This window comes from Phoenix dactylifera, unplaced genomic scaffold, assembly GCF_009389715.1.
Source record: "Phoenix dactylifera cultivar Barhee BC4 unplaced genomic scaffold, palm_55x_up_171113_PBpolish2nd_filt_p 002377F, whole genome shotgun sequence".
NCBI classification, from domain to species: Eukaryota; Viridiplantae; Streptophyta; class Magnoliopsida; order Arecales; family Arecaceae; genus Phoenix; species Phoenix dactylifera.
Genome location: NW_024069608.1, coordinates 2,380 through 18,412, shown reverse-complemented (window position 1 = coordinate 18,412; position 16,033 = coordinate 2,380). Strand labels below are relative to the sequence as shown.

The window sequence follows — 16,033 nt, the reverse complement described above, 5'->3', positions numbered from 1 at the left end:
AGACTCCGACGCTTATAAGCGTCGGGGAGAATCGTCGGTTACAACGGGTTTAGGCCGACGCTTAAAAGCGTCGTTAAAGGCGTGCCATTAGCTTTTTTTTCTGTTGCATTTCCCGACGCTTATAAGCGTTGGCATTAAATTTTTTTTTAAAAAAAAAATTTTGTAACAGTAATTTTTAAATACTCTGTACATTAAATTCTTACAAAACAATAGAAACAAATACACTGAATCACATATATAACAAAATATGAGTCACAAACAAGAACTTTGATTGCATTCATATTATCATATTTGATTACATTGTACTTCAAAAACATTCTAAAAACATACAAGTCAAATTCCTAAGTACACAATCTACAATATGTATCAAGGGTCGGCATCATCATCTCTACAATATTGTCATTAAGCTTGGGGCGAGCCCAGTCAACCAAGCTCTGCTGCTTGCTCGGGCGAGTCTTGTCCACATACCGGCGTCCTATTAAGAGCTCAAGAAGGACAACCCCGAAGCTATATCAGCATTCTTGAAGGGTCTCAAATGCTTCATCTCCGGATGTGCAGCGAGAATCCAGAAACGGTCGTGTTCACGCCGAAATGTCTGAAGAGCGGTACGCTTTGTAGCATCCCAAATGCAAATGCTTCTATCCTCGGAGTTGGACACAATGATGCCTTGCCTCGTATGGAATATAACACAGGATACATTGCTCGTGTGCCCTCTCAACGTGTCCATTTCCCAAGCCTCCGTATCTGCCAAATAAAAAGTAGATCTGATTAGATCCTTTGTATGTTTTATTTCTTTGACTAGAAAAACTTGTAGGTTCCAACAACCAAACTTCTTCATAGCAGTCGTTTAATTACATAGAAAATGGACAGAAGATAGTGATTGTTAGCATGCAAGGAAGGATAAAACAACTAAATATGATAATTATGCTTTACATTGAAAATTCTAGTTCTAAGTTCTCCAAGAAATTTCTGATTCTCTTAAAGCAATCTAAACAGAATCAATAAGACCATAAGTTAACCTTCTATAGCCATGCAGCATCACAAATTATATTAATTTTTTGGTATGTCCAAACACTCAAACCAGTTTTAGCACTAAATTTCCATTTCTATAGTGTACTTATTTTGTATATGAATTATCAAAGTCGACATCTTGACATGGCCATAGAGGATTTACCATTCATTCGCCACAACTTTACTTGCCTATCATCAGCCCCAGAAACAATAAGAGGAAGGTTTGGATGGAATGACGCCCAATTGACTCCACGATCATGACCTTCTAACACATACTTGACTATAACATCAACTCCCCCCAACAAATATGTGTTCATCCGGTTCAGACGCGAGGTGTCATCGGCTAGGGCCACTATATCAGCATGCACCATACAAGATTACATCGCAACTAATATGATATTATCATGGGATTGGACTGGCACATTCATTTTAGCTAGTAATCATGCAATTCTCGTTAGAAAAGTTCAAGAAAAAGGCATCTGACAAATGTGATAATATACTACAAAGAATCCTCGTATTTCATTGAAATAGCATAGAAAGTATCCATGTAAAAACCAATCAAGTTTAGAAGTGCTTCTAATTGCTCATGATATTTAAAAAATGAATGCCAGAGACTACCAGTTGATATTAATCTGCAGACAAATGCAAAATGCTTGGTAACCAGTCAAGGGGTATCTGCAGAACAGAAATTTGGTGTTTATACTTCTGTTTACATAAATCTACAAACAAGCAACCGCAAGTATGGGTACTTATTTACCTATAATCCATTAGATACTTCGACTTCCCAATCCTACCAAGTTGTAGAATTGTTTGTCTTCCTTTCTCCTACCCATTCCATGAAAGCGTAAGTCAGATCTTTCGGAGAAACTCGATACAGAAAATTCTAAATACGCATAACAGTCTAGCAAACTATTAACAGACGCAGGACGCTGCAAGTTTACTACAAATCGAAAACCTAACATGATACGAATTATATATACAATTGTATAGTTTTATTGAAAATCGAGGATTTTGCAGAACAAGAAAGAAGGTACCTCCATGATCAGCTGAAAATTTTTCGCTAACGCCTGAATTCTGGGACCTGTTCTTCCTGCCCTCTCTCTGAAATCGAGTTCATATCGCCTTGTAACCTAAAAATGAGATTAGGAGGTAAAATATAGCATGGATGTGGCATATCAAGGTAAAAGATTCGCATCCAAAATTCAGGATGGTAATTTTAAGGGCCTACATTGTTGTAGTATGGAACTCTTGAGACGAGTTGACAGGCTCTATTCCTTTTCTCCTCCCAGTCTTTGGGAAGTCCATTGATATGCTGAATCTGCAATGTTCTTAAAATTAGAGCCCAATTGCATTGTCTCTTCTTTAATTTCTGCTTCCTTTTGCTCTCCTTTTCTGAATTAAGATATTAGATGATCCGAACTATGAGTATCACCTGAGTTGTTTTTGTGTTTTTAAGTTGCATTGATTGGTGCTTGGGAATCCAAGCCCTCATGCTTCTAAAGCTCCCTGTGAGAGTAGTTATAGTAGGTACAAACCTGCCATATCATGTAGAGCACTTTTTAAATACCAGTGTCTAAAGCATTCTTTGCATAGAAACAGATATTAAAAGCAAGACTTAAATTAACAAGCATTTGGCACGCAATGAACCAAGCAAATAAAAAAAATCAAAAAGAGAAGTAAAATAGTTATAAGTTATGTATCAGACACCGTGATGACAGACAACTATCTGAGATGAATTTTATCACAGCATATCAACTTTTTTTAATGGTCAATTTGGCATCTTGTAAGTGTGCAGTTCATACGAGTATTTTAATGACAGCATGCTAAAGGCAACAATTTTCACATCAAACACAAATACCTGAACAAAGATCACATCAATTCTCTCAGTGTTTGCTGTTCTCTCTTTGCTCGCTGCAAACATCTGGCCGCACTTACTGACCTAACCACCAAAAATCATGCAAATTATGCCAACTTTTAGCAATATAGAACGATTATTAAAGCCCGATAAATTTTGAAAAGAGATGATAATCCATGGCATGCAAAGAAAATTGTCTAACTATAAACTAACAACTCACCAACCGAACAGCAGCGGACCTCACCAGCTCACCTTCATCCCTGAGAAGATATATATCAGACAAGATGTAAGATTTTTAGAAGATGGCTACCGTAGTTTTTTTTTTTATAACAGTACAATATAACTCCTAATGGGACATATGAGGTTAGATGGTTTTTTTTTTTTTTTGCAATATATATGTTTCTAGTCTCTTTGTCATAACTTCAATGATCATAACTTCAACTTTCTACGGCAGTAAAAGTATATCTTCTTTTGCTGATGTAAAAGAATAGCCATAACTATGTTAGTGCAAAGATAGCAAATAAATGAGTCAAATAAAAGATAGCAAAGATAGTGTAAATAACTATGTTCATCAAAATCCAAATGAGCCCGAGAGAGGAGGTATCAAATCATTTCACGCGAATCAAGAAAAGTTCTAGTAAACTAATATAACAGGAAACCATCCAAATCCAGCCATTTCCAGACAACGAAAAACTGAAAGCAACTAAACGGAACAGACAAAGGTTTTTCAAGGTAAAATACACAAGAGAGCGCGAAGAAATAACAGAGTAGCACTAAAACAAGTAAATGCACCAGATCCAGCCATTTCAAGTGGAAAAAAATTCCAAAAATTAATCAGAAACCGAAAAAACCCAAAAAAAATAAAAAACCATAGAGTCGTCCCCGATCCAGTAGAAAGGAGCACAAAACTGAATTAAATTCAAGGCAAAAAATCAAATAACAGAACTCATTCTCCATGGCCTAAAGAAAAACGAGGAACGACGAGATCACACCTCTGGGGTAAGATGCGAGAAGAATCTTTGGCGCTTTGTTCCCGGCCTCGGAGTGGACACGGGAGTTGGGGAGGAGGAACCCCCAATTTATAGGCGAAGCCCGAACGACGCGCTTTGGACTGCTGCTTCCGAGCGAGATCCAGATCTGACCGCCTGCGGTTCCACGGGCCGCGCGATCTCGTACCCAGCAGCAGCCCCTTATTTTTTTTCTTTTTTTTGCTGAAAGCGGCAGCCCCTTAATCGGGAGTCGGTGGCGGACAACGACTCCCAGCTGCCCGTAACTTCTTTTGCTGATGCTCGGACGGCGCCGGAGAGGAGGGAGGAGGAGGAGATCCTCGGGCGGAGGCAAAGCTAGAGAATCTGTAAAAAAAGAGAAAAACACCCACGAACACACGAACAAGAAGAGGCGGAGAAGGAGGAGAACAAGCGAGAAGGAGGGAGAAGAGGGAGGAGGAGAAAAATACCTCAGGTGGAAGAGATCGGGGTTGGTCGGTCGGCGCCGGAGAGGAGGGAGGAGGAGAGGAGGCTTGGAATCCGACGGTCGGCACCGGAGAGGAGGAAGACGGTTGACTAGGGCAGTGCCGGAGAGGAGGAAGACGGAAGCCGGAGAGGAGAAATAGGGGAAGTAGCCAGCGCAGAATGAGGGTTCGATCGGGGTCGGGCGCTGAGTTTTGAGGGATTCTACCCTTAGACGACGCTTATAAGCGTCGTCCTATATCGACGCTTCTACGCGTCGGGTATATTCGACGCTTATAAGCGTCGTGTTATCCAAGGGCCAAAAGTGACGCTTAAAAGCGTCGTTCTAGGTCCAGTTCCACCCCTTCCAGCGACGATTTCGCTAGAGGGCTGTGACGACGCTTTTAAGCGTCGTCTATTCCTTTAAATTGCCGACGCTCTTAATAAGCGTCGGGAAAAGTTGACTCGGTAAAAACTTTTGCCGACGCTTTCTCCTAGCGTCGGCAAAAATGGGTCGGCTTTCTCTAATTTTACTGTAGTGAAAAGATGCAGGCACAGGCTACTAATCTCCACTTGTGCTTTGTTCATGGCGCAACATCATGAGTTCGATTAGAACCTTGTCCTCTTTTTAACAGTCCACGCCAACGAACTTTATCACTAGCTGTCAGGATTGGCTCAATGATTTCTTTTTTTTTTCCCCATGAGATGGTATAATTATACATCCCTAGTATAGATACAGCCAGAGGAATCAGAGTACAAATTATTGCCGGGCAATCTATGTACTGTCTTTTTTTGTTTTTTTAGTAAATCGACATCTCACTATAAATTATGAGTATGCCTTGAAGCATCACAATACAAAATACGGGCTAGACTCTGCAGAGTGGGGGTGTCGCCCTTGTTGGGAATATACTGTCCCAGAAAATTTTAAATCTATAATACTCTACTTCAACAAATAATAGGCAGAAATAGGCTTATAGAAAATAAATAGAGAAAGTGGAAAAATGGAACCCGAGATGCTGAGGCGTGGTATGTTGGTCACTTTCCTTGAAGTAGATTTCGCCGCCTTACAGTGCACTAGGCTTGGATGGCGTTCTACTCCTGAGATACAACAGCCTCTCGCACTGTTCCTTCTGCCTCAATGATTTGCACGGATCAAAGAAGCTTTCGAACCCAGAATCAGTATGCAGCAAGCCCGTTGATTGAAAGAAAAACAGCAAACAGGAAGAATAGAAGTTCTCCGTTTTCAATTTTCTGTATATCCTGTCTAATCCGAAGAGGTCTATTTATAGACTTCTTCGGGACAGACGCGACCCAAAAACGATCCAACGGTCGAAACCGGTAAGAAAGTTTGAAAAAACACTGGGAGTATGGCCAGCGGATGCGAGGTTGGTTGCGAAGAGGTGCTAACGAGGAAGCGACGTGGCTCCTCGTGCTATGGGTGCGAGGCACGGCCCACGCACCTCTTGGCTCATCGTACCCGTTGTCCGACCTCGGCTCCTCTGGGCTCATCACACCTGTGGTCCGACCTCGGCCTCGGCTCTTCGCGCTTCAGTTGAGGTGGGTCGGACGATCACAGGCACACAGAACCTCGGACGAGCAGGGGCAGGGCCCAGCGAGCACAAGCACATGCGCAAAGAACCTTCGCTCGGACAAGCACAGGCACAGCTCGGCTGCAGAGAACCTCGGCTCGGATAAGCACATGCCCAGCTCGGCTACAGAGAACCTCGGCTCGGACAAGCACAGGCACAGAGAACCTCGCTTTACGTAATAGAAATAAAAAGGAGGGAATGGAATCTCATCCCCACCCAAACAACACACCAACCACCAAGCCAAACTCCCTTATTAACATATATATATAATATATATATTTTAAGTATGAAACTTTTAATCATTATTTAATAAAAATCTAACATTCCCCCACCTGATTAAAATGTTTTCAAAAATAAAAAATAGTCAAATCGGGCTTGTTTATGTCACGACTTCAATAAAGGTAGCTTGCGGCTTTGAACCTTTACCTAGTGAAAGTATATTTTCATCTGAAAGGTATAGTGGTAGCTAAAAAGCTTTGAACCAAATCCTTTGGTTCAGATTTCTATATACTTCACCCATGACAAATGCAAATACTGGGTTCATCATAGGTGGTGCTTTTTCTAGCCTTATGCACCAATATCTCAGTTTCATGAGTGCTCTAGGGGTTAAACCCTTATACCCATAGACTACGGCCACACAGTCACACTCACATAGGTGAGTCCTCCAAAGGTGCTCGCAGCACAGCACCTTGCCATAGTCTCGGACTCATTCAGAGTTTTAAACTCTTCCGTATACCTCTGCTGTATTTAGCACTCACATCACAGGGAGAGACCAAATGACATAAAGTCATTTTATTATAGTGCTAACTAATCATTAAACAACTTGTTTTTCCCGTTGAACCTTTCGTCTTGGGATCTCCAGTCAGAATAGGTTGGGTTGCCATTGTCAATGATTCCTTATGGGTTTCAATCCCATCCCCTTTGATGTTTCTATGACTTTGCTTCTAGCCAGTCCTTTAGTTAAAGGATCTGCTAGGTTATCTTTAGATCCAACAAATTCCAAAGTTATGATACCATTTTTAATTAGGTATCTAATAGTCTTATGTCTCACACTAATGTGTCTTCTGTTTCTCTTGTTATACTCAGTATTTCTACAAGTATTAATTGCAGTTTCATTATCACATAACAAAGAGATAGCAGGTATAGGCTTTTCCATAATAGGTATTTCAGACATAAGATTCTTAAACCATTCTGCTTCTTGACTTGCAGAATCTAAGGCTACAATCTCAGCCTCCATAGTGGATCTTGTGATCACAGTTTGTTTGGATGATCTCCAAGCAACAGCTGCACCACCCAACATGAATATGTATCCACTAGTTCCTTTTCGGTTCACTGAATCAGTGATCCAACTAGCATCACTGTATCCTTCAAGTACAGTGGGAAATCTTGAGTAATGTAAACCATAATACATGGTACCTCTCAAGTATCTAAGTACTCTATCCAGTGCTTCCCAGTGACTAAGACTAGGGCAACTATTAAACCTACTGAGCTTTCCTATAGCATAAGAAATGTCAGGTCTACTTGTATTTGCAACATACATCAGTGTCCCAATAATTTGAGCAAATTTCTCTTGGGCCACTAGATCACCTTTATTGCACTTCAAGTTCAAACCATGCTCATAAGGTGTACTCACTGGTTTACAGTTGTACTTATCAAATTTCTTCAATATTTTCTCAATATATTGTGATTGATCAAAGATTATACCATCAGGTATTCTGGTAATCCTGTTACCAAGAATTACCTCTGCCTGACCTAAATCTTTTATATCAAAATTATTAGATAAGAAAGTTTTGATATCAGTCACCATATTCATATCAGTACCAAAAATTAAAATATCATCAACATATAAACACAAGATAATACATGAATCATTTTCTAACTTTGAATATAAGCACTTATCTGATTCATTTGCTTTAAAGCCATAAGAAACAATTATTTTATCAAATTTCCTATGCCATTGCTTAGGAGCTTGTTTTAAACCATAGAGGGATTTGACTAACCTACAAACTTTTCTTTCCTGTCCTTGAGCCACATATCCCTCTGGCTGATCCATATAGATCTCTTCCTCTAAATCACCATGAAGGAAGGCAGTCTTGACATCCATTTGATGAATTATCAAATTATGGATTGAAGCCAGTGCAATTAAAGTACGAATTGTGGTTATCCTAGTCACAGGAGAATATGTATCAAAGTAGTCAATACCCTCTTTCTGAGAAAAGCCCTTAGCAACTAATCTTGCTTTATATTTTTCAATAGAACCATCCGGTCTTAATTTCTTCTTAAATATCCATTTACAACCTATAGCCTTACTACCAGGTGGTAAGTCAGTTAAAAACCATGTTTTATTAGTCATAAGTGAATTCATTTCACTATTAATAGCTTCCTTCCAAAACATAGAATCTAATGAGTTCATAGCATCTTTATAAGTTTTAGGATCATCTTCAACCATAAAAGTATAGAAATCAGATCCAAAATCTTTCTTTTTCCTAATTCTTTTTCCTTTACCAAGTTCATTAATATCATTAAGTTCATTTTCATTTTCATTATTAGGAATAATTAGAGAATTAGATGGCGAACTACAAGATGCATCATTAGATCTATCTATTACATGCTTTTCTATTTTATCCTTAAATGGAAAAATGTCTTCAAAGAAAGAAGCATCTTTAGATTCAATTATAGTATTCTTTTATATGCCATTAATATCAGAACTAATGACTAAGAACCTATAAGTAACACTATTAAGAGAATAACCAAGAAACACAGCATCAAAAGTATTAGGTCCTAATTTTCTTTTCTTGATTAAAGGAATATTAACCTTAGCCAAACAATCCCAAACTTTTACAAAATTTAGGTTAGGTTTTCTTCCTTTCCAAAGTTCATAAGGAGATTTATTAGAACCTTTAAATAGAACCCTATTAAGCAGGAAACATGCAGTAAGCATTGCTTCCCCCCACCAAACCTCAGGTAAACCTGAGTTGGCAAGCAAAGATCTTACCATATCTTGCAGAGTCCTATTTTTCTTTTCAGCCACTCCATTAGACTGAGGTGAATAGGGAGGTGTAACTTCATGTAGAATTCCATTAACTCTACAGAATTCATTCAAGTCATTAGAGGTGTATTCTCCTCCTCTGTCTGACCTGAGAATCTTTATTCTCTTGTCAAGTTGATTTTCTACTAAAGATTTATAAGTCTTAAACATCTCAAATGCTTCATCTTTAGATTTCATTAAATAAACTTGACAATACTTAGAATAATCATCTATGAAGGTAATGAAATACCTTCTACCCCCTTTAGTCAAAGTTTTATTTAGATCACATACATCTGAATGTATTAATTCTAATAAAGTTGAATTTCTATTTACTATTTTAAATGGTTTTCTAGGTTGTTTAGATTGAACACAAATTTGACACCTTTCCTTTTCATTTAATGAAACATTAGGCAATAAACCAGAGCTAATCATTCTTTTAATAGTATTATTATTCACATGTCCTAATCTAGCATGCCAAAGAGATTAAGAACATATTGAAAGCACAATTTTATTATTATTATCAGAAGAAAAATCCAAAGATACATTATTTATTACATACAAGCCATCACACTCATAGCCTTTGCCTACAAATGTTCCACTCTTTGTTATAATCACTTTCTTAGATTGAAATAACAAAGAATAACCACTTCTATTTAGAAGAGAACCACTGATCAGATTCCTCCTTCCATCGGGCACATGGTACACATTAAATAGTGTAAGCACATTCCTAGACGTAAGCCTTAGAAGTACTTTTCCAGTTCCAAGCACTCGTGCCGAGGTGGAGTTTCCCATAGTTACTGTTAGGCCACTCCGGACCTGATAAGTAGTAAAAAGAGTATGATCAGTACACATATGAACATTCGCACCTGTATCCACTAACCAATCGGTAGAGCAAATTGCCAAATTTAATTCTGGACTTAAAGTTACATACCGATCATCAGTACTAGTAGGACCAATACTGGATAGCACCATGTTGGTTTGTGGATTTTCAGGTTGAGAAGGCGCATGTTCATAGTTCTGATACTTCTTCTTCTTCATCCGGCATACTCGAGCCATATGACCGAGTTTTCCACAATTGTAGCAAATCGGCTTCCGATCATTCTTATTGATATGGTGTTTTGGCTTCATAAGTTTTCTTTTGTTTCTAGGTCCACCCTTTTCAAATTTGGAGTTCTTGAACTTATGGGTCTTATTCTGGCCTTCTACAAAGTTCACCTTGGTTAGAAGCTCAGGATTCATGAGTTGCTCATTATCTTTCTCAAGGTGTTGTTCTTGGATCCTAATGGCAGACAATAGAGTTTTCATTGTCATATCCTCGGTTTTATGTTTCAGGGATAACCCAAAGTCTTTCCAAGAAGGTGGGAGCTTGTCAATGGTACAAGCAACTTGAAGGCTCTCAGTTATTCCCATTCCCCTTAAGCCTAATTCATGATAAATCACTGTTAACTCATGGGCTTGGTCAACTACGGGCTTGGTGTCAACCATCTTATAAGACAGGAATTGACTAGCAGCATACTTGTCCATTCCGGCATTTTGGATACCATATTTCTTATTAAGATCATCCCAAATCTCCTTGGAGGTTTTAAAAGTGCAGTAGACATCAAAAAGGGGATCAGTAAGATAGGACAGAATCCTTCCCCTACACAGGTAGTCTTTCTTCTTAAATTCCTCCAAATTACAAGTTCTAGCTGGTTCATTCTCTTCCTCATTTGGAGGAGAGTCAAAGATTATGGAAAATAACCCAAGTGTGGTTAAGAAGATTTCCATCTTCTGTCTCCAATGCTTAAAGTTATTTCCATTAAATTTTTCAGGAGGAACCGGGTCACTTGCATTGGCCATTGGGGTAACTCTAAGTACTAGCCTATTATATGTAGGAAGAAATCTACTTCAAGAATGTTGGGAATATACTGTCCCAGAAAATTTTAAATCTATAATACTCCACTTCAACAAATAATAGGCAGAAATAGGCTTATAGAAAATAAATAGAGAAAGTGGAAAAATAGAATCCGAGATGCTGAGGCGTGGTATGTTGGTCACTTTCCTTGAAGTAGATTTCGCCGCCTTACAGTGCACTAGGCTTGGATGGCGTTCTACTCCTGAGATACAACAGCCTCTCGCACTGTTCCTTCTGCCTCAATGATTTGCACGGATCAAAGAAGCTTTCGAACCCAGAATCAGTATGCAGCAAGCCCGTTGATTGAAAGAAAAACAGCAAACAGGAAGAATAGAAGTTCTCCGTTTTCAATTTTCTATATATCCTGTCTAATCCGAAGAGGTCTATTTATAGACTTCTTCGGGACAGACGCGACCCAAAAACGATCCAACGGTCGAAACCGGTAAGAAAGTTTGAAAAAACACTGGGAGTATGGCCAGCGGATGCGAGGTTGGTTGCGAAGAGGTGCTAACGAGGAAGCGACGTGGCTCCTCGTGCTATGGGTGCGAGGCACGGCCCACGCACCTCTTGGCTCATCGTACCCGTTGTCCGACCTCGGCTCCTCTGGGCTCATCACACCTGTGGTCCGACCTCGGCCTCGGCTCTTCGCGCTTCAGTTGAGGTGGGTCGGACGATCACAGGCACACAGAACCTCGGACGAGCAGGGGCAGGGCCTAGCGAGCACAAGCACATGCGCAAAGAACCTTCGCTCGGACAAGCACAGGCACAGCTCGGCTGCAGAGAACCTCGGCTCGGACAAGCACATGCCCAGCTCGGCTGCAGAGAACCTCGGCTCGGACAAGCACAGGCACAGAGAACCTCGCTTTACGTAATAGAAATAAAAAGGAGGGAATGGGAATCGAACCTGTTATCTCATCCCCACCCAAACAACACACCAACCACCAAGCCAAACTCCCTTATTAACATATATATATAATATATATATTTTAAGTATGAAAACTTTTAATCATTATTTAATAAAAATCTAACAGCCCTCCCATAAAGAGGCTCCGGTATGATGTGCTGCAAAGGAAGCGACCCAGTCCGTTGCACTGTTCGCCTTCTTTAATACATGTGCGACCCCAAATGAGTCGAGGCCCTCCAAGAGGTGACCAGTATCTTGGACAAGTGAGTATAGCTCTGACCTAGCTCCACTCCTGATCCAATTGACCAATGTAGCCGACTCACCCTCCAATAGTATCCGTCGAGCCTTCAGGTGTGCTCTAGCATGAATGAGGCCCTCCCACGCCGCACGCAGCTCCGCCACTGGAGCCGACTCATCAAATATGCAACGTTTTCCCTGCTGCAATCAACCTAAACTTATGGTCTCTGATTACAAAGCACACACCACAGCACCTGCCACTCTCCGAGATGTTGCCGTCAAAATTCACTTTGAGGAAATCAGGGGGTGGGAGCTCTCAGGATACCATGGGTACCATCGCATGTCTGGTCACTACAAGAGCATTTGTTGTACTGGCTGCCTCTCGATATGTATGTATAGCTTCAAAAAAACTGCAAAGAAGCACTGATCTTCCAACTTTCAGATAAGAGCGTGCAATCCACCCGATCATTGCTAGCCCTAAGTATTGCGTACCCGACCTTCCCATGTCCCTCTCTACTCTTGCATTGGCAAAGGCGTATCATACAAACCCAGCCTACCTGCAGCAATCAAGGTGGAATTGGGTTCTCTGATTACAAAACCTGCACCGTTGTCGCCCATCGCTCTCTGCCTTCCCTTTGCCTGCTTTTGCCTACGCTCGATGATGTTTTTCGACTTGTATTTCTATCAATGTTATATCAGTTGTCACTGCCTTCTTTTGAACTAAATTTACGACCCAATGTAATGAGAGTTGGTGATTTAAAGCAAGGCCAGAATGGGGTCTAGTTGTCAGCCCCATGCTTGGTGTCCATCAGCATCGGTTGTTGGTGGTGCAGCTTATCACGACTTAATGCCTCCAGTGGGCCGGTATCCATCCTCCTCATTGCACTGGTCAGTGGTCACAGCTGGTACACTGTTGCTCAACTGTTACATTGATAAATTAGAAGAGTACCAGCATCATTCATCACATATTATATGCCCATGTACGGTGTTTGATGAATGATGGTGACATTCTCCATCCCTTAACATGTTGATGATTATGAACCAGACACCCAAGTCCCATGGTTTCTTAATTCCCATGATCGAGCATTTCATTTGCAGCTCATACAAGTCTAACTTCTATAGAGCAAGCTTAATTTAGCATCATTTCGAATTGCTTTCCATGGTCCCCCTGCAACAATTTTTTTCACTTGATTTCCAATTGGGTCCACCAAGACCGCGAAGGGGACCGGCATGATGCTTCCATGATGCAACAACAGTAAAAACGATCACCCCGTGATCGCAACTGTTCCATACATGATTAATCATTTGCAACTTTGATTGATATCTTGCATTTGGCTCCGACCACGACCTTGCTAAAATTGGTAAACGGATCGAAAATAAGCCTGAATTTAACCTGTTTGGCATGTCCTTTTAACACTAATGAGGACTTGCTTCTTATGATTAAGAGGCAATTGGAAAGATGGTCCTAACTTTAGGGCAACCAAATGCGCATGCGCTCGCTCGCTCGTGCACGCATGTGTGCGCATGCACGTGCACATGTGCCGCGCAATGTGTTTGAGCCACTTTCTTGAGAAATGAGTGGTATGGCTGTAGATCATCAAAGTGACTCACTTGAGCTATGGAGGAGCTGGTTGATGTGAACCAAGCACAATGTTCAGATATTGACGCAGGAGATCTTTAGGGGATTCCAAAACCAAAGAAAGTGGCCTGGGGGGGCTTTTGGCACCTTGCGTGTAGCCCTAGGGAATCAATCAGTCCAAAGGATTCACTGAAACTGGCAAATGGCATGTCAATTTCCATCCACAGCTCCACATTCTACGGCTATCTGTGGAGTACAAAGATCCCTTGTCCCAAGGGATATCTTTACCTTTCAATTCCTGACCAACCAACAGTCCACACAATGGTGGTTGGTGCCATAGGGCTATAGAAGCCTCATGCCAACTATTATATATTGCTCCATCCTATTTGGAGCACATTGTTGTGGTCTATTACCTTCAAAACCCTAACCAAAAATTTTTATCTAGGATTCTATTATCAATATTTCTATTTTCTTACTTCAAATCTCAATCTAATAAGCTCGGACTTGGATCTTTTATGCGCTTAATCATGTCATTTAAGCCCTTATAGACCACAAATTATCCAACACGAATTATCCATCCATCCAGCCTGCCAATTGATTTGTTCTCCATCATGTGCATAGCTCAACTAGCTGATGTATTTATTAGTTGCCAATTGATTTTGTACTGAAGAAAAATTGCAATTTTGAGTGCGTTAGCATAATTTTAGGAATCACGTGACAATTTGTATCAGCCTATATTATTTTTCTTCATTAGCGTGATTCTGTATCGGTCAGTATTATTTTCTTTTGTTAGCTTGATCTTATATCAGCTTATATTATTTTTCTTGTATGCTGTACACGAGTATATATAATCTTTGAGATGTGCCAAATATGATGGAACAAAAAAATAAAATCATTTTTTTCTCTTTTTTTTTTGTTTTCTTCTTCTTCTGCAAATAATTTAACAGGTGGAAGTTGCTGCTATGGTACTTATAAACAAACATGAGACAAACTAGGATCATATTTTACCAATAATACTAAGCTCATCTTTTACAAAAATAGGGGAAAATATAGTTATCCACTTGTAGGGTAAAGAGGGTAAAAAATTAAGTAGTAATAGTAATCCCTTCAAATTAGTTGGACCATGCCTTTGCTCCAAGCAAACAAATGTGCGTGTGACACGCAACATGTGGGTGGGTCACACGTGCTAGGGAGGGAACTAACACCTCAATGGGCCCATGACAGTGCATTCAATACCAAAAGCTCGACACTAACATTTACCAATCATGGTTACAAAGAGAAGGGGCACATACATCACACAATCTCCCTCCACAAATCATCATCCAAATCTCATACCTAATTTTATATTTTATAGAGCATTAGGACTGATTCTAGGGGATCATAGTGGTCAAAATCTCTTATCGTCGTAGGCTCGCATTTAGATAAAAAAAGTTGAGAAGAAACCATGGCATCCACACACAAAATCTTTATTGCCCTAGCAATGCAAGACAAAGATTAATTGAAGCCCATGTGGATTGCATGGTTTAACCGCTTTCTTAATCATGATGCGGGAGGATATGGGGAACATCCACATGTTCGTTCTCGTTAAATATGGTGCAATGTAGGGTAGAATCAACTTTGCAATGATGGTGTACACATGCGCTTGCAACATTTATGCTTTTTTTTTATAATAAACGAACGCAAGTGATACACATGTCAAAGTATACTTGGTCGAATGATATGCCGATCGAGCTAAGAACTTCTCAAAATCTAATCTTAGATATGATTCTCATCCATTTTAAATTTATCAAAGGAAAAATGACATGCTATCTACGTTCCACCACATATAGAGAAAATTTATATGAGATCCAAGGAACCATTTTATTGCATGTATCATTAATTTTGACGAGCACTACTAATCTATGGCATAAAGTTTTAAAACACATATATGGCATCACCAAACATTAGTTCAGATGGTAGCACCCCGACCCACTCAAGGCAAGGGGCAGGGGTTCAATGTCGAAGGGCATCAACCCTTTTTCACAAACCTTCGTTTCTCAATACCTCAATTCCATGAGCATTAGGCTTGGTCTCCATGGGGAGCTAGGTTTGCCCTAGATGGAGGATGTGCAAGTATAGGATAGGGAGTGGGTCTAGAACTCCACACCATTTTCACAAAAAATCAAATGCATCATGCATGGCAAATGATCACTTTCACAAGAACCTACCATTTTCTTTCAAATTAAAACCTCAAGGCCTTCTATCAACAATGTACCATTCCAATCAAAATTATTGTTTTGTTGCTGAGTAAACTTGAATTGAGTCCCATTCTCAAAGCTAGTTGGCCCAAAAACCAGCTAAGATGATGCACCCCTCCACAGAAACTATAAATAAATGGAGCATGAGTCAAACCTCAAAGACTTGCAAATGGGCGGTCTTCTCTATGTATTGACTCATGTATTCAAAGTGGACAATTGATGGTCTGATATAGATAACTCATATCCAATTA

At 40.1% G+C, this 16,033-nt stretch overlaps 1 long non-coding RNA gene across 4 annotated transcripts; it reads right to left on the bottom strand.

The window, feature by feature from the left end:
- Nucleotides 1-254: 254 nt before the first annotated feature.
- Nucleotides 255-4,551, bottom strand: LOC120109557. 4 transcript variants are annotated; one of them, XR_005510394.1, is made up of 10 exons: nt 4,323-4,550; nt 3,859-4,218; nt 3,087-3,126; nt 2,870-2,950; nt 2,444-2,546; nt 2,240-2,329; nt 2,046-2,141; nt 1,769-1,836; nt 1,630-1,686; nt 255-744 (listed from the first exon to the last, which is right to left on the bottom strand). It is a non-coding gene; the product is annotated as an uncharacterized LOC120109557 (long non-coding RNA). The 4 variants fall into 4 exon arrangements; XR_005510393.1 differs by having other exon boundaries at nt 3,859-4,551; XR_005510395.1 differs by lacking the exon at nt 1,630-1,686 and having other exon boundaries at nt 3,859-4,549.
- Between the last annotated feature and the right edge of the window lie 11,482 nt (nt 4,552-16,033).